Raw genomic sequence first — 24,419 nt, 5'->3', positions numbered from 1 at the left:
GGCCTTTTCCGCCCTTGTAAGACCTGTAGAAAGAAAAGGCTCCATGTGGATGACCCACATAAAGACTGTCTCTACCCACAACACCAGGTTAAGGACTTCAAAATATGTCGCACCTTCTCCACAAAGACCCTCAGAGACCGTGAGGGCAGGCTCCTGACATGGTTACAGGCCAAATCCTGTACTTCAGGTGAGGAGAGTGGGTCAGAGAGGCCACACAAAAGGTCCAGATCTGAGGACCTAGGCCACACAGAAAAATCCAGGAAGAGGCAGAAATCACATCATGGGAAGGGCTTACAGACTTCAGTCTCCTCTGAGCCTTCCTCTCCTCTTCAAAAGAAGGAGTCCTACCGTCTATCTCCTTCCTCAGAGCCTTCCACTTCTGGAAAAATGACTCTAAAAATTAGATCGACGACAACACCGTCGACGACCGTGACGACGACTACGTTACCAACAACTACTGTCTCCACTACATCGTCAACGAGACTGTTGTCAGCGTCGACGACCTTAACATCGACGGTAAGGCATCCTATCCCCTCTCTCAAAAGTCCGTCGACGAGTATAGCAAAAACATCGTCGGTTGCAACACCGTCGACGACTGCCCCGTCGACTATAACGTCAGCGACGCCATTGTCATCGGCGTTTTCGCCATCGACAAAGAAGCTACCGTCGACACCATCGTCGGCGAAACCACCGTCGACGGAAAAATCTGCACCATCTACGGCTGCATCAACTTTCACGCCATCGTCAGCACTGGTGCCTAGTAGACAAATTGAGGCCACTCCTGCCTCTTCCAGGTCTCCAGATCTCCGAGCCATGGTCAGGATCAGATCTCTACCTGCACCGAACATTTATCCATCTGACACATCTCCAAACAAGGTGTCTGCTTTAGTACCCAGTCATCTTCATGACTGGGAGGAATCTGACGAAGGTCCTTTCGGAGATGCACATAGCCCCTCGCAGCTCCATGTCAAGTACCAAGATGAGGATGAAGAGGATGAGTATGAACAATATCAACCATACTACTCTCATCAGGAACAGTATTACAAAACACGAGAGCCTCAACACAGAGATACTGTACAAATGCCTTCCTCCTTAATCCAGGATTTACAATCCATGCTTCAGGATTATAGGAGAAGGTTCCCACTGGCAGCGGAAGATCAACCACCAGCGCCAGTCTCTCCGGTAATACCAGTTAATCCTCCTCCTCCTCCAGCTACTCCAAGATTGACATCCCACTCGGTGTTAGCTGCACCCCCCAGAGATGAAGGTTCCACTTCAGGGGAAGAGGAACAGGAAGAAGGAGAAATTTCTACTCCGCAACATCCTACCGAGGAATGGGATGATTACTTGGCCCCCACTCCTTCTCCACCAGCTCCTCGCCCCTCTGATTCTCCGCCCGAGGACATAGGTGGTTTCTATAATCTTATGGACAGAGCCGCGGTACGTTTTCACCTGCCAACATCTGTCTCCCAGTCGGAATGTTTCCTACATGATTTCAAGGAGCAATCACGGAAGTCAGTACGGTCCATTGCGATTATTGCATTTATATGGAGCGAGGGCACAAAGATTATGAAAAACCCGGCTACGGTTTCTCCAGTTCCACAAAAACTGGATAAGAAATACAAGGCAACTCAAGATTCTCCGGCATGCCTTACTGGCCATCCAAAGCCTGACTCCGTGAACTCACAGGCTGCTCAAAGGCGCTCCAAAAATCCATTGACGCCTATCTCTACTCCTCCAGACAAGGAAGGTCGCAGACTGGACAATATAGGCAAGAGATTCTCCTCCATGTCTGCAATCACCGTCAGGGCAGCAAATTCTTTAGCGATTCAAGGCCGATATGACCGCCAAATGTGGTCCGACATGCAACCTTTCCAGGACATTTTCCCTGAAAATAAACAAGCAGAGGCATGAAAGATCCTACAGGAAGGTGAGCGTACGTCGGAAGAAATTATCGACTGCGCTCTTGACATAGCCTCTACTGGTTTCCGCCAACTAGCGGGTGCCGCGGTCTTACGACGGCAAGGTTGGCTCAAGGCCACATCTTTTAGACCAGAAGTGCAGTCCTGAATCCTAGACATGCCTTACGATGGCGAATCTCTATTTGGCAAACATGTGGATGACGCACTTCAAGCCATCAAGACGAACACGGACACCGCCAAGTCCCTGGGTACCCTGCAATACCGGAAACAGCCCTTTCGAGGGGCTAGAGGAAGAGGTTTCACCTCATTTCGAGGTTCCTTCCATAGACAATACCAGCAATCCCAGTACAGGCCTTCATACCACCAGCAGTACAGGCAATCATCGACTGCCTCCTATACCAGACAAGGAGGTAAACGAAGGCAGGGTTCGCAATCCAGAGATCAACCCAGAAAACAATGATCTTCTACAGGCACCGGCTATGCTCCCCCCAATGCCCACGACATCAGCAAATAGGAGCAAACATTTCCAACTTCATCCAAGAGTGGAAGAAGATAACATCAGACAGATGGGTGCTCGATATAGTGACAAGAGGTCATACCATGGAATTCACACAAAAGCCACCGCCTCACCCACCAACATCAAGCAGGTCTCCATCTTCGTCTGCTTCAAGCGGAAGTATTCAGCCTTCTTGCCAAAGGGGCTATAGAAGCAGTTCCTCTGCAACAACGTGGTCTCGGATTCTAAGGAAGAAGTCAGGAGAGTTGCGTCCTATACTAGACCTCAGGAAACTCAACAAGTTCCTTCGGAAACAATTCTTCTGGATGATCACACTGTCCGATATCTTGCACCTCCTGAATCCTGGAGATTTTATGACAACTCTAGATCTCCAGGACGCCTACTTCCACATTCCAATACATCAAAAGCATCGCAAATATCTCCGTTTTTACAGTAGCCGGTGCCCATTATCAGTTCAGAGTCCTTCCATTTGGCCTCAGATCAGCTCCAAGAATCTTCACGAAATGCCTTGCCCCAGTCGCAGCCTCCCTCAGAAGCAAGGGTTTCCAGGTGTTCCCATACCTGGACGACTGGCTAATAAAAGCTCCGTCATCTCTACTAGCTTCCAAAGCGACAAACGCCTGCCTAAAACTATTCAACGGTTTGGGTTTAACAGTGAACCTACAGAAGTCAGTCGTGTTTCCCGCACGCAGAATAATTTTCCTGGGAGCAGAATTAGATACTATCCAAAACAAGGCATATCTTACCCTAGCAAGACAGCAGAAGCTGACCCAATTGGCTGTCACAATCTCCGCAAGAAAGTTCGTTTCAGTACGACTATTCAAATCGCTTCTGGGCATGATTTCCTCAGCCATAGTCCTAGTACGACTAGCAAGACTCAAAATGAGGCCGCTGCAAGAAGAACTGCAACTTCAGTGGACCCAGTCGCAAGGATCCTTCGACGACTTAATAACTATCACACCAAAGATTCGCCAGGCGTTAGAATGGTGGTCTCACATCAACCACCTCTCCCACAGTCTAACTTTTCTGGCACCAATAACAGATTTCGTCATCACCACGGACGCCTCCTTGGAAGGATGGGGAGGCCACTTACAGGACATGCGCATTCAAGGCAGATGGTCCAAGCTCCAAAAAGAGATGCACATAAACCTGTTAGAGCTCAAGGCGATTCATCTCACGCTCAAAGCTTTTCTGCCACGCATCGCAGGATCATCAGTGTTAGTCAGAACAGACAACACAACAAGCATGTTCTACATCAACAAGCAGGGAGGAACAAGATCCCTCTCCCTCTCAAGAGAAGCTAAGTCTCTCTGGAACTGGCTCACACTGAACAATGTCCACCTCAGGGCGGAGCACCTGGCTGGCGTCAACAATGCTCTAGCCGACTCTCTCAGCAGGACGGACGACAACTGTCACGAGTGGGAACTCAACCAGACCATACTCGAGGACATCTTCCAACGATGGGGTCGGCCGATCCTAGATTTGTTCGCCACCAATCTGAACGCCAAATGCCAGTTCTACGCCAGTCGATACCCACTCCGGGGGTCATGGGAAATGCTCTTTTGATACGATGGTCCGGGACCTTTGCATACGCTTTTCCCCCCATTCCACTGATTCCCAGGCTCCTCAGGAAAATGAAGACCGAATGCTGCAGGATCATTCTCATAGCCCCCAAGTGGCCGAGGCAGTACTGGTACACAGAGCTCCTACTCCTGTCAGTAGCCAATCCAGTCCGCCTCCCTTGCAACCACAATCTTCTAATGAAGAATCAGGGTCTCATCTTACATCCCGACCCAACTTCACTACACTTGCATGCTTGGCTCCTGAGTACAGAGAGTTCCAAGATATGAACATTGATCAAGAATGTAGACTTATATTATCTAAGGCACGAGCAGAGAGCACGAACAAGACCTACAAACTCAAATGGAAGAGATTCTGTGTTTGGTGCTCTCAGAATAATTTTCACCCATTTCAGATTAATCCTGAGCAAATTCTTTCTTACCTGCTCTCCCTCTCCAAAGCTGGTCTTTCCCACGCATCGGTCAAGATTCACCTAGCAGCTATAGCCTCTTACAGACGATCAGCTGACACGCCATCTGTCGGCTCATCCAGAGTCATCAAACAGTTTATGAAAGGGCTGTTCCGCACCTTTTCTCCGGTACGCTTACCTCCGCCAGAGTGGCATCTTAATATCGTCCTCTCCCAACTCATGAAAGCTCCTTTTGAGCCCATTCATAGGGCGGAGCTCAAGTACATCACCTGGAAAGTGACAACCTTGCTCGCTCTCACCTCTACCTGGAGAGTCAGTGATATACAGGCGTTCACTACTAAAGAACCCTTTTTAGTTTTCTCTGAAGACTTTGTTATGCTCCGAACCAATCCCAAATATATTCCCAAGGTTCCATCTTCGTTCCACCTCAATTAACCTGTTATTCTACGAACCTTTTTTCCAAACCCTACTACGATAGCAGAGATAACTCTCCACTCTTTGGACATCAAACGATGCCTAAAATTTTATCTGCAAAGTACCAAACACATCAGAAAATCAGACCAACTCCTAGTATCTTATTCTCTGGGACGACAGGGAACAGGAGTAACCAAGGCTACTATAGCCCGATGGATTTCTTCGACAATCCAATTTTGTCACACCAAGGATGGAAAACCCTTGACTAAGCGCCCGAGAGCCCACTCCACAAGAGCAGTCTCCACATCGGCTGCTTTGTTTCAAGGTATTGCCCTTGATAAAATTTGCCAGGCTGCGACATGGAAAACTACACACTCCTTTACGCAGCACTACTGTTTGGAGTCATCACAAAGAACAGACTCTCTAGTAGGACAAGCTGTGCTACGCCATCTCTTTCATTAAGGTGAGACCTTTCCTTAGTTATAGACAAATGGTTTGAAATGCAAATAACCATGTTTTTTCTATTATGCTTCCATATGAATGGGTAATGTGTATTGTAAGGAAATGCCTCCTTGGCATGGTTACCCCCTGACTTTTTGCCTTTGCTGATGCTATGTTTTGAATTGAAAGTGTGCTGAGGCCTGCTAACCAGGCCCCAGCACCAGTGTTCTTTCCCTAACCTGTACTTTTGTATCCACAATTGGCACACCCTGGCATCCAGGTAAGTCCCTTGTAACTGGTACCCCTGGTACCAAGGGCCCTGATGCCAGGGAAGGTCTCTAAGGGCTGCAGCATGTCTTATGCCACCCTGGAGACCCCTCACTCAGCACAGACACAATGCTTGCCAGCTTGTGTGTGTTGGTGAGAACAAAATTAGTAAGTCGACATGGCACTCCCCTCAGGGTGCCATGCCAACCTCACACTGCCTATGCAGTATAGATAAGTCACCCCTCTAGCAGGCCTTACAGCCCTAAGGCAGGGTGCACTATACCATAGGTGAGGGCACCAGTGCATGAGCACTGTGCCCCTACAGTGTCTAAGCAAAACCTTAGACATTGTAAGTGCAGGGTAGCCATAAGAGTATATGGTCTGGGAGTTTGTCAAACACGTACTCCGCAGCACCATAATGGCTACACTGAAAACTGGGAAGTTTGGTATCAAACTTCTCAGCACAATAAATGCACACTGATGCCAGTGTACATTTTATTGTGAAATACACCCCAGAGGGCACCTTAGAGGTGCCCCCTGAAATGAAACCTTAACCGACTATCTGGGTAGGCTGACTGGTTCTAGCAGCCTGCCACAACCGAGACATGTTGCTGGCCCCATGGGGAGAGTGCCTTTGTCACTCTGAGGCCAGTAACAAAGCCTGCACTGGGTGGAGATGCTAACACCTCCCCCAGGCAGGAGCAGTAACACCTGGTGGTGAGCCTCAAAGGCTCACCCCCTTTGTTCCAGCACCACAGGGCACTCCAGCTAGTGGAGTTGACCCGGCCCCCTCCGGCCACGGCCCCACTTTTGGCGGCAAGGCCGGAGGAAATAATGGGAATAACTAGGAGGAATCACTGGCCAGTCAGGACAGCCCCTAAGGTGTCCTGAGCTGAAGTGACTCTAACTTCTAGAAATCCTCCATCTTGCAGATGGAGGATTCCCCCAATAGGGATAGGATTGTGACCCCCTCCCCTTGGGAGGAGGCACAAAGAGGGTGTACCCACCCTCGGGGCTAGTAGCCATTGGCTACTAACCCCCCAGACCTAAACACGCCCTTAAATTTAGTATTTAAGGGCTTCCCTGAACCTAAATATTTAGATTCCTGCAACTTACAAGAAGAAGAGGACTGCTGAGCTGAAAGACCCCTGCAGAAGAAGAAGAAAAGAAGACACCAACTGCTTTGGCCCCAGACCTACCGGCCTGTCTCCTGCCTTCTAAAGAAACCTGCTCCAGCGACGCTTTCCCCAGGACCAGCGACCTCGGAATCCTCAGAGGACTGCCCTGCTTCAAGAAAGACAAGAAACTCCTGAGGACAGCGGCACTGCTCCAATAAGACTGCAACTTTGTTACAGAGGAGCAGATTTAAAGACCCCTGCAAATCCCCGCAAGAAGCGTGAGACTTGCAACACTGCACCCGGCGACCCCGACTCGACTGGTGGAGAACCAACACCTCAGGGAGGACCCTCCGGCGACTCCGAGACCGTGAGTAACCAAAGTTGTCCCCCCTGAGCCCCCACAGCGACGCCTGCAGAGGGAATCCCGAGGCTCCCCCTGACCTCGACTGCCTGACTCTAAAAATCCCGACGGCTGGAAAAGACCCTGCACCCGCAGCCCCCAGCACCTGAAGGAACGGAACTTCAGTGCAGGAGTGACCCCCAGGAGGCCCTCTCCCTTGCCTAGGTGGTGGCTACCCCGAGGAGCCCCCCCTTGCCTGCCTGCACCTCTGAAGAGACCCCTTGGTCTCCCTTTGACTCCCATTGGAAACCCGACGCTTGTTTGCACACTGCACCCGGCCGCCCCCGCGCTGCTGAGGGTGTACTTTCTGTGTGGACTTGTGTCCCCCCCGGTGCCCTACAAAACCCCCCTGGTCTGCCCTCCGAAGACGCGGGTACTTACCTGCTGGCAGACTGGAACCGGGGCACCCCCTTCTCTCCATTGAAGCCTATGTGTTTTGGGCACCTCTTTGACCTCTGCACCTGACCGGCCCTGAGCTGCTGGTGTGGTGACTTTGGGGTTGCTCTGAACCCCCAACGGTGGGCTACCTTGGACCCAGAACTGAACCCTGTAGGTGGGTTACTTACCTGCAAAATCTAACAATACTTTACCTCCCCCAGGAACTGTGAAAATTGCACTAAGTGTCCACTTTTAAAACAGCTATTTCTGTTTTCTGAGACAAGTATATATGCTACTGTAATTATTCAAAGTTCCTAAAGTACTTACCTGCAATACCTTTCAAATGAGATATTACATGTAGAATTTGAACCTGTGGTTCTTAAAATAAACTAAGAAAATATATTTTTCTATAACAAAACCTATTGGCTGGATTTGTCTCGGAGTGTGTGTGTTCCTCATTTATTGCCTGTGTGTATGTACAACAAATGCTTAACACTACTCCTTGGATAAGCCTACTGCTCGACCACACTACCACAAAATAGAGCATTAGTATTATCTCTTTTTGCCACTATCTTACCTCTAAGGGGAACCCTTGGACTCTGTGCATGCTATTCCTTACTTTGAAATAGCACATACAGAGCCAACTTCCTACATGTATGTATGTATTTATGTGTGTATGTGTATATGTATATATATATATATATTTATATATATATATATATATATATATATATATATATATATATGTTCGATGGCATGTGTAGCTGCAGATACACATGCTGTGCACATCCCGCCATCTGGTGTTGGGCTCGGAGTGTTACAAGTTGTTTTTCTTCGAAGAAGTCTTTTCGGGTCACGAGACCGAGGGACTCCTCCCATTTCGACTCCATTGCGCATGGGCGTCGACTCAATCTTAGATTGTTTTTTTTCCGCCATCGGGTTCCGACGTGTTCCTTTTCGCTCCGGGTTTCGGGTCGGAAAGTTAGTTAGAATCTCGGAAAAATCGTCGGTATTGTTTGCGTTCGGTATCGGGTTAGTTACAACAGATCGACACCGAATTAAGAAGAGCTCCGGTGGCCTTCCGGGTTTTTTTCGATCCCCATCGGGGCCTGCTTGGCCCGGCCACGTCTCTTCAAGGCTGATGGAACAGACCCCATTCCGCTTCTGTCCAAAATGCCATAACAAGTATCCATATACAGATCAACACCTGGTCTGTAACAGAACAGAAGGAGGATACTTGTGAGGCTTATCGAGCGGTTCGGTCCAGGAAGACACTCAGGGACCGAAGAGCCAGAAGACTACAGATGGCGTCGGCGCCGACAGGACAAGGGCGTTTCGAAGAGGAGGAAGAAACATTCTCCACCCAGGAATCTGACTCGGAGGAGGTCGATCCCGAAGAAACGCCGAAAACCGTGAGTAAGACGTCGGAGCAGAAAACTCACGAGAAGACCGCTAAAGCCCAGGGGACGCCACCGCCAACAGGCCATGGCTTAACCCGAAAAATAGGTGACCGTCCATCGGCACCGAAAAAGGGCGAGCTGGTGTCGAAGTCATCCGACTCCGATCGAGATACCAGCACACAGCACTCTTGGGTCCCAGATAGCGGGTCCGAGAAGACTCGGCATCGAGACAGCGGCACCGAAATGGCTCGGCATCGAGAAGGCACGACGCCGAAAATAAAAAAGGTTTCGGTACCGAAACATCCGGCCTCGGAACCGAAAAGTAGTTCCTATTCAGAGGAACAAGGACTGTCCTCACAAATGAAGACACACCGATTTCAACAAGAATTAGAGATAATAGAGCCAGATCACACAAAAAGATACGGGGAAGATCAGCACTCTTCCTCCGATCAAGATGAAACGTAAACTTGCCTTCCAAGACAAGGACAAACAGCCACACGCAAAGGTGGCTAAACAAGTAATACCACCACCATCCCCACATCACTCTCCACCACCATCACCTGTAGCCACTCCACCAATGATGCAATCACCAACTCATAGGGAATGAGTCAAGATGACCCTGATGCATGGGACCTTTATGACACACCAGTGTCAGATAATAGCCCTGAATGCTATCCAGCAAGACCATCGCCACCAGAGGATAGTACAGGCTACGCTCAAGTGGTATCAAGAGCTGCAGCATTTCACAATGTCAGCCTTCATTCAGAACCCATTGAAGACGACTTTCTTTTTAATACACTGTCGTCTACACACAGTCAATATCAAAGTCTTCCGATGTTACCCGGAATGCTTAAACACTCCAAACAAGTGTTTGAAGAACCTGTGAAGGGGAGGGCCATTATTCCAAGAGTAGATAAAAAATATAAAGCGCCACCAACAGACCCAGTCTACATCACACAACAGCTAACACCCGATTCTGTTGTAGTGGGAGCAGCGCGCAAAAGAGCCAACTCACATTCTTCTGGAGATGCACCGCCTCCAGATAAAGAAAGTAGAAAATTCGATGCAGCAGGCAAAATCGTGGCGGCACAGGCAGCAAACCAGTGGCGCATTGCAAATTCCCAAGCTTTGTTAGCCAGATATGATAGGGCCCATTCGGATGAGATGCAACACTTTATTGAACATTTACCAAAAGAATTCCAAAAAAGAGCACAGCAAGTGGTAGAAGAGGGACAGAGTATCTCTAATAATCAGATACGGTCAGCAATGGATGCTGCAGACACAGCTGCTAGGACTGTCAACACAGCAGTAACAATAAGGAGACATGCATGGCTGCGTACATCAGGATTTAAACCAGAGATACAGCAAGCTGTGCTAAATATGCCATTCAACGGACCGCAGTTGTTTGGGCCGGAGGTGGACACTGCCATAGAAAAACTTAAAAAAGACACTGAGACGGCCAAAGCCATGGGTGCACTCTACTCCCCGCAGAGCAGAGGCACATTTCGAAAGACGGGGTTTCGAGGGCAGACCACAGAAGCCACAACCTTACAAACAAAGCCCACTTACCAGAGCCAGTATCAGCGGGGAGGTTTTCGGGGACAATATAGAGGAGGACAATTTCAAAAAAATAGGGGAAAATTCCAAAGTCCCAAAAACTCCTCCAAACAAACAGTGACTTCAAGGTCACAAGGCCCCAACACATAACACCTGTGGGGGGGAGACTAACCAAGTTTTACACACATTGGGAGGAAATAACAACAGACATTTGGGTCTTAGCAATTATCCAGCATGGTTATTGCATAGAATTTCTCAAATTCCCTCCAAACGTCCCACCGAAAACACACTATATGTTGTTTTGACATACTGAGCTTCTAGGACTAGAAGTTCAAGCATTGCTACAAAAAGAAGCAATAGAATTAGTACCAAAACAACAATTAAACACAGGAGTTTACTCACTGTACTTTCTGATACCCAAAAAAGACAAAACACTCAGACCTATACTAGATCTCAGAACATTAAATACCTACATCAAATCAGACCACTTTCACATGATTACTTTACAAGATGTAATCCCACTGCTCAAACAACAAGACTACATGACAACACTAGACTTAAAGGATGCATATTTCCATATACCAATACATCCTTCACACAGAAAGTACCTAAGGTTTGTATTCCAAGGGATACATTACCAATTCAAAGTGTTGCCATTCGGAATTACAACTGCACCAAGAGTTTTTACAAAATGCCTGGCAGTAGTAGCTGCACATATCAGAAGGCAGCAAATACATGTGTACCTGGACGATTGGTTAATCAAAACCAACACGCAAAAACGGTGTTCACAACACACAAAATATGTCATAGAAATCCTACACAAACTAGGTTTCTCAATCAACTATGCAAAATCACACCTTCTGCCGTGTCAAACACAGCAATACTTAGGAGCAACAATCAACACAGCAAAAGGGATTGCCACTCCAAGTCCACAAAGAGTTCAAACATTTCACAATGTAATACAAGCCATGTATCCAAAACAAAGGATACAAGTCAAAATAGTAATGAAACTACTAGGCATGATGTCTTCATGCATAGCCATTGTCCCAAATGAAAGGTTGCACATGCGGCCCTTACAACAGTGCCTAGCATCACAATGGTCACAAGCACAGGGTCAGCTTCTAGATCTGGTGTTGATAGACCGCCAAACATCCATCTCGCTTCAATGGTGGAACAGTATAAATTTAAACCAAGGGCGGCCTTTCCAAGACCCAGTGCCACAATACGTGATAACGACAGATGCTTCCATGACAGGGTGGGGAGCACACCTCAATCAGCACAGCATCCAAGTACAATGGGACATACAGCAAAGACAGTTTCACATAAATCACCTAGAACTGTTAGCGGTATTTCTAGCGCTGAAAGCATTTCAACCCATAATAACCCACAAATACATTCTTGTCAAAACAGACAACATGACAACAATGTATTACCTAAACAAACAGGGCGGGACACACTCGACACAATTGTGTCTCCTGACACAGAAAATATGGCATTGGGCGATTCACAACCACATTCGCCTAATAGCACAATTTATTCCAGGAATTCAGAATCAGTTAGCAGACAATCTCTCTCGAGATCACCAACAGATCCACGAATGGGAAATTCACCCCCAAATACTGAACACTTACTTTCGAATTTGGGAAACACCACAAATAGATCTATTTGCAACAAAGGAAAACTCAAAATGCCAAAACTTTGCATCCAGGTACCCACAACATCAGTCTCAGGGCAATGCGCTATGGATGAACTAGTCAGGGATATTTGCGTACGCTTTTCCCCCTCTCCCACTCCTTCCATATCTAGTAAACAAGTTGAGTCAAAACAAACTCAAACTCATACTAATAGCACCAACATGGGCAAGACAACCTTGGTACACAACACTACTGGACCTCTCAGTAGTACCTCATGTCAAACTACCAAACAGACCAGATCTGTTAACACAACACAGACAACAAATCAGACATCCAAATCCAGCATCGCTGAATCTAGCAATTTGGCTCCTGAAATCCTAGAATTCGGACACTTACACCTCACACAAGAATGTATGGAGGTCATAAGACAAGCTAGGAGGCCTACCACTAGACACTGCTATGCAAATAAGTGGAAAAGATTTGTTTATTACTGCCATAATAATCAAATTCAACCCTTACACGCATCCGCAAAAGATATAGTAGGATACTTACTACATTTGCAGACGTCAAAACTAGCTTTCTCTTCCATAAAAATACATCTTACTGCAATTTCAGCTTACCTGCAAATTACGCACTCAACTTCATTATTTAGGATACCAGTCATAAAAGCATTTATGGAAGGCCTAAAGAGAATTATACCACCAAGAACACCACCAGTGCCTTCATGGAACCTCAACATTGTCTTAACACGACTCATGGGTCCACCTTTTGAGCCCATGCACTCTTGTGAAATGCAATACTTAACGTGGAAAGTTGCATTTTTAATTGCCATCACATCTCTAAGAAGAGTAAGTGAAATTCAAGCATTTACCATACAAGAACCATTTATTCAAATACACAAAAATAAAGTAGTTCTACGGACAAATCAAAACTTTTTACCAAAAGTAATATCACCGTTCCACTTGAATCAAACGGTAGAATTACCAGTGTTCTTCCCACAGCCAGATTCGGTAGCCGAAAGAGCACTACATACATTAGACATCAAAAGAGCACTAATGTACTACATTGACAGAACAAAACTAATTAGAAAAACAAAACAACTATTTATTGCCTTTCAAAAACCTCATACAGGAAATCCAATTTCAAAACAAGGCATTGCTAGATGGATAGTTAAGTGCATTCAAACCTGCTATCTTAAAGCTAAAAGAGAGCTGCCTATTACACCAAAGGCACACTCAACCAGAAAGAAAGGTGCTACCATGGCCTTTCTAGGAAATATTCCAATGAACGAAATATGTAAGACAGCAACATGGTCTACGCCTCATACATTTACCAAGCACTACTGTGTAGATGTGTTAACCTCACAACAAGCCACAGTAGGTCAAGCAGTACTACGAACATTGTTTCAAACAACTTCAACTCCTACAGGCTGAACCACCGCTTTTGGGGAGATAACTGCTTACTAGTCTATGCACAGCATGTGTATCTGCAGCTACACATGCCATCGAACGGAAAATGTCACTTACCCAGTGTACATCTGTTCGTGGCATTAGTCGCTGCAGATTCACATGCGCCCACCCGCCTCCCCGGGAGCCTGTAGCCGTTTAGAAGTTGATCTTGAACATTTGTAAATTTGTAAATATATTACTTTAAACTTCATTATGTACATACGTATTCACTCCATTGCATGGGCACTATTACTAGCATACACAACTCCTACCTCACCCTCTGCGAGGAAAACAATCTAAGATGGAGTCGACGCCCATGCGCAATGGAGTCGAAATGGGAGGAGTCCCTCGGTCTCGTGACTCGAAAAGACTTCTTCGAAGAAAAACAACTTGTAACCCTCTGAGCCCAACACCAGATGGCGGGATGTGCACAGCATGTGAATCTGCAGCGACTAATGCCACGAACAGATGTACACTGGGTAAGTGACATTTTCCATATATGTGTAAATTTATACATTTATATATATTTATATCGGCATTTACAGCATGAATTTCATTTCAGTATATATGTGCATGTACCTAAAAGTGTGTATATATATATATTCCTTCGAAGCTCGCGATCAGAAATGTATGACTTAATTATTTATATTGGAGAGAGAGGGTTTTCATGCTTGCACCCTCCATCCACGCTGGATACAATGTTTATCAACCATACTGCTGTCTATTCAGATTCAAGCATGTGAATTTATGAAAGATCCAATACTGGATAAGAAAACAAGTTACTTACCTGTAACTACAGTTATCCAGTGTTGGTATCTTTCATAAATTCACATGCGACCCACCCTCCTCCCCTTTGATGCTCGCATTTCCTCTCAGGTTATAATTTTTCACTCTGGTGCTGGAAAATCTGAGGAAGGGAGCTTCTCTGGAGATGGTTCTAGAGGGTGCTGGTGCCTGATTGGACAGCAGGCAGGTTTGGGTCCTTACACAAAAGGACATGGATAGGCTATGTGAGCAAGTGCTGGCTCCATTATAGCATATGGCAAAAAAATGTTATTTAATATTTATTGCTATTTTATGTACCGTGGGACTCCCACTTCGACAACGGGGATGATTCAAGCATGTGAATTTATGAAAGATACCAATACTGGACTGTAGTTACAGGTAAGTAACTTGTTTTCTTCCCATTGTGAGGGGGCGATTTTTGTTTTTCCCCTCACAAAAGGGAAATCCTGCTTTGGGATTTTCTTTATGAAAATTAAAAAAAATTGTAAGTTTGATGGGCGCCTTTGTCATGTTGTCGGAGCAGTCTGTCAAACTTGCAGTGCATTGACAGGAGCTGCTGTGATGGTGTTTATCAGTGCTTGAAATGTCTGCTGGACCTGCAGACATTTCATAATTTGGCTGGTGGGGACTTGTCAGAGCAAGAGAGTAGTTTACTATGCTGCATTGACAGTTTACTCTGACCACCAAATTATAAATCAGGACCATGGTTCTCAAACATTAGCCTTAATTAGATTAACAGGTTGAATCATTTCCCATCAAACATTTTTGGAATTGACCTATTTTTTTTAATTTTTTTTTAAATAAATGGTAGTGTTAGCTTGGCCATGTTTACTCATATGTCTGCCCTTTCTGCCTCCTATGTCTGCCCTGTATTATTTCCTCAACTGTCATTAACTTAATTGTTTTGTTCTGAATCTGGGAAAATTAGCTCTGAACTAAAAAGCCGCAAGCCATCCATTAAATTTTTGACATATTTTCAATGATCAGGGAACCTATGTGAAGAACTGTTTTGGATCTCACCTGTTGCCTACGGCTCCAGTCTGCACATGGGAGTCTCATTTTTTTAGTGTGTTCCCTTTTGGGATGTGTCAAAACCTATTTGGAGTTCTGTAGCCCATCCTGGAGTTTGGTGCTCAAATTCTGCTCCAGAAGAACATCAAGGAATTGCGAAACACGACTGAGACACCTGCCAAGACCAAAAAGTCACTTTTCAGATGTGGTGCCTCAACTGTTCTTGACCCTCCTACAGAACACATTTACTGTCTTCACCTGAAGCCTGTGCGTCCAAACAGTTCTATGTGCCATACCTTCTTCTCTAAAAGCCAGAAAGGCAGGAAAAGAGATTTATGGCGTCTGAGCAATAAGGAATCAGTGACAGGTCCTCTGCCATCGTCAGTTTCTAGTCAGTTACAAGGACAAAAGCATGTGGTGGAGTTTTCTGGTTACATAGTTTGAATTTCTAAGGACTGATTCAAGCTATCATGTAGCTTGCCACAGTTAATTTCTCCACCTTCACCTAGGCTTACTTCAATCCAGAGAACTGTTTGTCGACCTGGTATTTGACAACCATGTATAATTGATGCACACCTTCCTCAAACCAGTTATTCCTCAATGAAAAAAAAATGGACACACTCTTTGATGGCTACCCCAACAAAACCGTCCTTTAATCAATTCATTGAGTGTGTCACCAAGAGTCTCATCCATGGCTACTTTAGTTGCTTGTGTGTTGATACCGGTTTTGCACACTAAGCTGCCTGTGGAGCTGCAAGTACTCATTAGACAGGGCAAGGAAGTAAAGGAAAAAGAGAAAGTTGACTGAAATGTTTTAGATCCCCATCATCTAGAGGTCTATTCCCTTTGGAAATTTGAACATGCCAGTCCTAAAAAATAAAAAATAAAATAAAATAAAAAAAGGCTCGCGGAGAATGACCAGGAAGATAACCCTCTCACCCAGCCGTGCTTAACGCGAGCAACATTGTCAAAATCCTACTCATAGAAGGCAAAGTCCACCGAGCAGAGAAACGGCAGTGGACCTTTCAAACTGTGATAGATGTTTTTGCCACATACAAAAGCAACATCACAATCAATCGGCCCTGTATTTTTTTTCATCAGCTGTTATTTCCCATGAAAGTTCAAGCAAAGAGCCAACAAACATCTGGTTGTGCATTATGATGAATGGAAATGCAAGATGGACCCCGGAACATATGGTGATTTGTAGTCCTAGGAAGGAGAATGTTGAGAAGATTAGTTGGACAGTTATGTGGTGCTTGAAGAGGGTTGTCTTGAAGCACTGTCATAGGAGACTGTACAAACAAATTCATCGTCTGGAGAACATCTAAATGGAGAGAACTCCTTTTATGATATAAAGTAGCACCTACAGAAACCAATCAAACATATCCTGAGGTTGCAGTAATTACATGGAAGGGCCTCTGTGAATGAAGACTCCTGCCTTTTTCTAGGGACGGTGGCTAGAATAGAAATATGGTACTTGACTTAGCACCATAATGCCTGAAGCCGCATCTCGATTAGACTCTTGTTAAATTGTGATCTCAGAGGTTTTCCCAAACTTTGGGCCCCTTGTTTGGTCCTACCCAATAGTGTGTGGTGGTTTTAATGCTAAGGGTAAGGAGATCAGTCCTGTGGTTGCCACCACTGTGAAAGTATCTAATGTGCTGTGGCTATACTTGTTTTTTATGCTTGCAAACAGTGGCTTAATAGTATTTGTTTTCTGTATACAGTGCCCTCCGTTCAGACAGCAAAAATAAAGTTTATTCTTGGAGATTAGAAAATGGCGTTGCAGTGGTGTACCCTCTTCCTTAACCTCTTTCAATCTCTCTTGACAATGGGTTTGAGTCTCTGCAGTTACATTTCAGCAAATACAGTTTTAAAAAAACCTGTTCACCCTAAACAGATAGAAGGTTACAAGTTCAGATTCTCAGTGTCAAGTTCATGGTTTCACCACAGGCTCTGGTAACCAGTGTCCAGTGCGGCACCATTCAGGGTGAAACTTGTTAATGACCCAACTGTTCTGACAGTCTTAAAATGTTTTTTGTGAGGTAGGAGCTGAAGTGGGACAGTACCTATGAAGGTGCCACTCAGGAGTATGCTTGCTTGGTTTCACCCACAGTATTGGTGATATCTACTGGACCCACAGGCTTCACCAGTTCCAATGGAGAACTGGGATCTAGGGTTGTCTGAATTATATGTGGCTCCTTAGCACTTGGTTCACTGGACATGATAGAAGATTGCAATGGTTTGAGCCTCTTCCTCAACCAAAATGTTTGCTGTATTAAAGTAGTTTTGGTGACAGAAGAAAGGAAAGGTCTACAGCTCATTTCATATCAACCACACCAGATAAACATTACCTGCTCTCTGTAGAATATTCAGGGCTCTGCATATTTTTTGATAAGCCTTCAACTTGCATTCTTTTTTTGGTAATATTGGTATTTATTTTCATTGTTAAGACGAGCATAATACATGATATTTGAGTAATCACCAAGCATGTCAAAATGGAACAGATTAAACAGTAACCAGGTCTGAAACAACTGCCCTACCTCCCCCCACCCAGACATTTCCCAGCCAGTTTCCACCTATTAGTATTGAAAAACAAATAGTCTGTGTACAAGTCACACCCCGCCGTAGAGCCATAATAATTATTACAACAGTACCTGGGATTGGTTCTCCATCTCATCTGACATATCCAGAGAGAAGTAATGCATCCATCTTCCCCATATTATCCTACATTACTGGGTGTGCCCCTGTTTGCATTTGTTACTTTTTTCGCAACTAGATACATATCCATGTTCGTTTTGCATTCCAGAAGGGTTGGACATTTGCTTCCATCCCAGTGTCTAGCAATGTCTCTCTTGGCTATCACTAGCACCAGACTGCAGAACAACATCGTAGCCCTCAGCAAGCCACTATAACTTTGCATTCTCCAGATATTGAAGAAAACATTCAGATACATCATTCTCTCAGGAGTTAATTGAGGAGCTGAGAAATATATTACTCTGTTTTCTGACATGAATTTCACCAGCTTGGGAAAAAAAATATTCTCAGTTCTTGGTTCGCCCCTTGGAACCGGTTGGCAAGGAAGGCATTTAATACTTTTCTTTAAAGCCAGCAGCGCTTCTGACCAGCTTGCAGGAAAGGTGAATCTGAGCAACAAAGATGTTTGCCAGGTAAGAGCCATTTGGGGCTTATTTAAAGATAAATTATTTCTAAACACAAACTCTTATGTACTCCTTCATAGAATTTTTACTGATAACACGCATTGGCTGCCTTTGTGTGGTAACAAAAAAAACTCTAAAAACTGTTTCAAACATAAGTATAACCAGACATTTATTTTATTTTACCAGTGCAGTACAGTGATTTGAAAAGGAAATCCATGACTAAACCCTAAAAGATTAACAAAACCTTAAAAATGTTTTTTTAAAGTAAAGAGAATCTGAGACTGTGGCTATTTAAACATATGGGACTTAGATTGTGCTGAGACCTAACTAGCCTAAGATACATCGCCAAGTGTGGGGTTTCCTTTAATCTTTCCAAACTGTACTGTGATGATACCTGAACCCAGAGGTCTGTCTTCATTTGGATCATTTTTTCCCCACTTAAACCGTTAATGTAAACAGCTGTTCATGCTTTTTGTATTATATCCCGAGATTCCAGGCTTTTCTACAGCACTTGATGTTTTTTTCCACCAGTGGCATCTGCTCATGAAACATCTTTAGCGAGTAGGAAGAAGTTAGAGAATGTAAAGGGTGTGAGTATCCATCTCTATCTGCTTGACCATCACAATGTGAAGGATGTCACTTTTGTCTAATAAATTGAGCCTACGTTATTTCATATTGACTGTAGTGCAAAAGAAGTCTGAAAAAAAAAATCCTCTACTTATACCCTTGAGATAAAAAGAGCCTCAGAATAGATGTTGTTCATAAGGAGATTTTCAGTACTTCAGCTACTCTAAATTCAGCGAGTTCCACTGCACTACTAGGTTGATATGATTGACCCTTATGGGATACAGCTGATGGCGCACCGAAGTCGGACATAGTTGGGGAAATATGTGTCTCCCTTGGTGGTTGGAGTTTGTGGACGCTATTTTGTTGTATCAGAAAATTAGTTTATCATATTGAAATATACGTGGTTGACTCAGCCACACTAGAGGACGGAGGCAGATTGCCAGCAATGCATAAGAGAAATTTGGATCATGATTTGCTAAGGGGGTGCTTTGTGGGAAAGCCCTGGTCAAACACTGATAATACTGTAATGCATAGACTTATAGTTCCATAGAACCTTAGATGGCTTAAAAGCTGCCCTAAGCATTACAGGATATACTCCTATCTGTTAAGGTCCAAAATGCAATGTTCGAGGAGTCCCACCTGCTTAAATCTGAAGTGGAAAAAGTGGGTAAGAAATGAGGAGGACATTTATTTGTTGCTATGTATTGAAATTATGCATGCAGAGTATTTATATGCTTAACTGCGGGGACAACATTTGAACTATATACAATCGGGTAGTAAACCTGCAGGGGCAATATTTTGTGATGGTGGGCCTTCTGGATGGTGTAGAGGTCTGACTGTTGATGGTACATTGCTAGATTGGTGTTTGAATAAACGCTTCCCCACTTCCCCCTCCCCTCCAAACTACCACCTACACCACTGAGTCCCAAGGTCAGGTACGAAAAAGGGTATGTAGGCAGCCCTGAACAGAGCCATTGTGGATCTTGGTCTGGTGAAAATATGTCAATACCATTATCAGCTGGAAAAGGTATACTCTTACAGTTCTGTGGTGCACAGCTCACATAGTATGTTGGACCACATGCTGGGCAGATCAGATGATCTAACATTGTTTAGCAAGGCCTCGTATTTTAATTGATTCCTGTCACACCACACTCAATTACTGGCTGCTTTACAACCTAGAGGAGACAGACCGAAATGCTACTTTGAATATTGTGTACAGAAGTATTGATGGATGAGGCCTGTGTGGGATTCATGCAGGAGTCTACAAGTGATTATTTTCAAAATAATCTTGGCACCACTAACATTAGAGCTGTAGAGTAGGAGGCCTATAAGATCGCCCTTAAGAGGGGAATGCATTGCTCATATTTTAGAGGTCAAGCAACATTTGGAGTGCACACTGGCGGAGCTGGAGACCCAACAGGCATAATTAGAAAGTGATTCCAGTTCATCACACTACTAAAAGGCAGCAGGTGGAGGTTAGATGACAAGTGGAAGATACATGGTTACGTGAGGACAAAGACATACACACTATATAGGCTGAGGGTGTTTCATGAGGGGAGCAAACCAGTACACATTGGTGTGGTTGCTGAAGCAGGAAATTCCTCAGACTGAAATAATGAAGCTTCTTGGGAGTGGTGATTACGGCATAGTTTCAAGGTATGCTATCAAGAGATGTGTAGGCAATAATTGCAGAAACGTGTCTTCCAGCTGAGCGCTGTAGACATGGAAGACATACCTAATTATTTACAAGATGTAACTCTCCCTAGACTTTCAGGCAAACAGAGGGGAAAGCTCCTTTAGACCTGGAAGAACCAAAATTGGCTCTGGATGGTGTGCAGAGGAAGATTGTGTGGTGGTTCCTTAGATCTGGAGCGAGTGTTTGACCCTGGGAATTGGCAGTATCTGTAGAAGGTCTTGTTGGCCTGGTTTTTTTTTTTACCTAAATCCTTAAACTGGATGAACTTGTTGTATTTGCATCCCACGGCCCGAGTGCATACAAGTGACCTAATATCAGATGCTAGGGAGCTACAGAGAGGCACCCAGCAGGGATGCCAGTCATCACCCCTGCTGTTTAGTCTAGCTATAGAGCCTTTGGCTTGTAGTCCGCATACGGAGATGCTACAGTCTGACAGATAGACACATGATTTCCCTGTATGCGGATAATGCACTTGCATGCTTTATGGAGCTGGTGAATTTGATCAAAGGCCTTGTATAGCTTTGGCGAAGTATCTGGGTTACACACTATTCGTAGCAAATTGCAACTATTTCCAGAAGTTGGAGGGGGGGGGAATGGAGAAGAGAAGAGCGCTACCTGGAGATCTGCTTTTGGAATAGATGGATTTAAGCACTTACGGATTTGGGTGCCAATGTTCCCAGATACAGTATTCCTTAAATGCATGGAAGGACTGAGCTGTTCGGTAAGTTCTGTAGGACATTACCGCATTCCATAATGGGGACATTCTTCAACATTGCCCCAAACTGTATCATTTAAAATAACCAATTTCCATCATTCATGCAACATAATAACTCAGTATATTGCTTACGTAAACAAATTACGAACAAATATGTGACCAACTGTAAATACTGAGGCTATTGTTTTAATATTTAAAAACATTCATACAGATGCAGTTGTTCTGAGGCAACATTAAGTATAAAAGCAAAGTGCTCAGTCTGCTAGGTGAACACATGGTGCTCATGAAATTAACATGAACTGCACAAAGTGAAGCACATAGCGAAGGAGAACCAAGCAACGGCAAAAAGTAATAGTTCTACAATATTGTGCATGGCAAAAATGAATAGAAAAGCTTGTACATAAATCACATTGCACAATAAATGTTGTTTTCATCCAAATGTTTGTTGCCATCATTTCGACCTTTCTTTAGTTTAACGGGCCATCGTTAGGACGAAGGGAGCACAAAAGTCATGATTGCTGCTTGAAATATTTCTTGTTGCTGGTGTTAACTCACCAAAGCCTGATTTTACAATTAATGTTACTAATGCTACAGCGTCCGTTGGAGGGTAAGCAATTAAGGCCATCAATTTAGGCTATTATACAAATCCACTTACATGAGAAATGGCACCTTAAACTAAGGATGTCTTAAAATATATATATTTTTTAAAAACGTTCAGTATTACAGTTGCCAACATTTTCTTTCGTAATTTGTGTACATATGCAATATAATTAGTTATTGTATTGCATGAGCAATGAAAATAATTGGTTATTTTAAATAATGTCCTTTGGCACTTTGTTGTAGGGTTTCTCTATTATCCCCTTGGATCTAAGCGTTTTTTCTCTTTGCCTATAACACCCATTCCATAATGGGGCACACTCCTGAGGCGAAGATAGTGGTTTTTGCTTTGTTGTTTATATGTGCAAAACACAATATGTCAGATTCCAATGAAAAGTTCCACTGCCTTGGTAGATTGATAGGTCAGCTGGTCTGGGCAGGGAAGCGCAGATGAGTAATTTTAAACACATTATTATACTGTGGTCAAAGGGTGGGCTATGCTTACTGGACATTTATTTTTTATATACTATGCGACAGCCCAGCTCCGGAATGCATTTGATTGGTTTGACGTGGCCCAGGACGGGAGAAGTTCTTGTCAATACACATTATCTGAGTTATTTATGATAGTTGAAGGTGCTGCAAGGCACATGCTTTACTTGGTGTGTTAGTTGGCATATATATGGCACCCAGTAGTGGTTAAACATGTAAAAAGTGCCCAGTTTACAGCAGAGATACACATCTCGTCCCTTAGACCATTCCGGATGATGACTAGGGACATGTCCTTTCACCATTGGCAGGAGAGTGACTGTGAATGGGGCTGGGGGTCTATATCTGAACAATCACTTCATTAGCTTTGAACAGGTACAGGAGCACTTGTATGGGAATGGAACGATGTTGGCAGTATGCCAGAATAGCCCATGTAGCACCAACCATCTGGAATGGCTTTCTAGAGACTCTTGTTGAACATATGGTGCTGCATAAGATATTCGATTTAATTGGTAATAGGAGGTTCCTAACGCTGCCACGTGTAGCTTTGCTACAGGATAGGTGCAGTGGCGGAGTGATGCACAGAAGACAAATGAATGGTGGCATGGGGGACTGTCTAAATGTTCTGTCAGACACAGAATGGGGTAGAGCGTGTCACCAGATTAAAACAATTTCTCCTGGTGCTATGTTTAAATTGATACACTTCTATTATATACGTAGGATATATCTCACCTCTCAAAGGCTAGCATTGATAAATCCAGGAAGCTTGCAGCATGTGCTTAGATGCAGCTGAGAAAAGCCAATTTCATACACAGGACATGGGGCTGTCAAAAGATAACTGATTTTTAGGATAAGGTGATGACTGTGCTCCATGTTATAACTGATATGAATGTGGCGAAAACTATTAAAACATATTGCTGATAGTCCTGCTGTAGTGGAAACATTGTAAAATGAAACTGCAGATGTTGGCTTTGGGGACTGTGTTGGCTAAGAGGAGAATAACAATGCATTAGATTATCTCTAGCTCATTTAGGATTGCTCATTTGAAAAAAGGACCCGGTTGAGTGGGCCTAAGCAAAAAAGAAAAAGAAAAAGAAGTCGAGATGAGCTAATTTAACAGAGGATTTAGCAGAATGGGTGGAAATGTTGACCAAAACTATCACTCACCTAATAACAGATCCCTTTGAATGGAACGGACTTTACAGTTGAGACATGCCCTGAAAAAAATCCTTTTTAGGTCTCGGGTAGAGAGCGTGCACGCACTGTCTCTAAAAGACATCTTTTAAATCTGTGGGTTCAGTCATCCCATAGGCTTACCATTTGATTGCTCCCCATTTTTGGCCATTGCATGTATATGACATGCCTCTTCTTGCGTTTATCCTCCCATCAAAACCCCAGAGAATGGTCCAAGTACTTTTGCACATCCACCGCTCCTGTTTTAGAAGCTCCTTTTTTCTTTGTGTTTGAGCACTCCACAAAAGTGCTCTTGTTTTCAATTGCACCGTCCTCCTACCTACCCCATCCCAGCTTTTTAATACCCAGATTGTTCCCTTGTAAGCATTTACAAATTAACGTTGCTGCTTTATCTGGTTTATACGTGCAGGAGATTCTTGAGCATTCCAGCGCCCAGATTGTTAATATTGGAACACAGTACTAGTGCATGCCAGTTATAATTGGAACTAAATGTTGTCTTTCTCGTGCTTTGTGTTGGATCACACCACATGAATTCTCGTGTCCTCAATCACTCCGTCCTTCGTCTCCTGTTCCCTCTTTCCCCCTCCCATCTTCCCCATCCCAGCATTCCAATGCTAGTATTGTTCCCATGTATGCGTGTACGCATTAATGTTGCAGCGGGGTTTGCATGTGCAGGAGTTACTCCAGCTCTGCAACACCTAGATTGTTCCCATGTAAGCA

General features: G+C 44.4%; 1 protein-coding gene across 3 annotated transcripts in view; it reads left to right on the top strand.

Annotated features, from left to right (window-relative positions):
- Positions 1-24,419, top strand: part of RNF145 (ring finger protein 145) — a 300,893-nt gene that overhangs the window by 97,152 nt on the left and 179,322 nt on the right. The window lies entirely within an intron of this gene.

The sequence above is a fragment of the Pleurodeles waltl genome, chromosome 7 (genome assembly GCF_031143425.1).
Source record: "Pleurodeles waltl isolate 20211129_DDA chromosome 7, aPleWal1.hap1.20221129, whole genome shotgun sequence".
NCBI lineage: Eukaryota > Metazoa > Chordata > Amphibia > Caudata > Salamandridae > Pleurodeles > Pleurodeles waltl.
The sequence above is the reverse complement of the archived record's forward strand: the minus strand, read 5'-3'. Positions and strand labels throughout refer to the sequence as shown.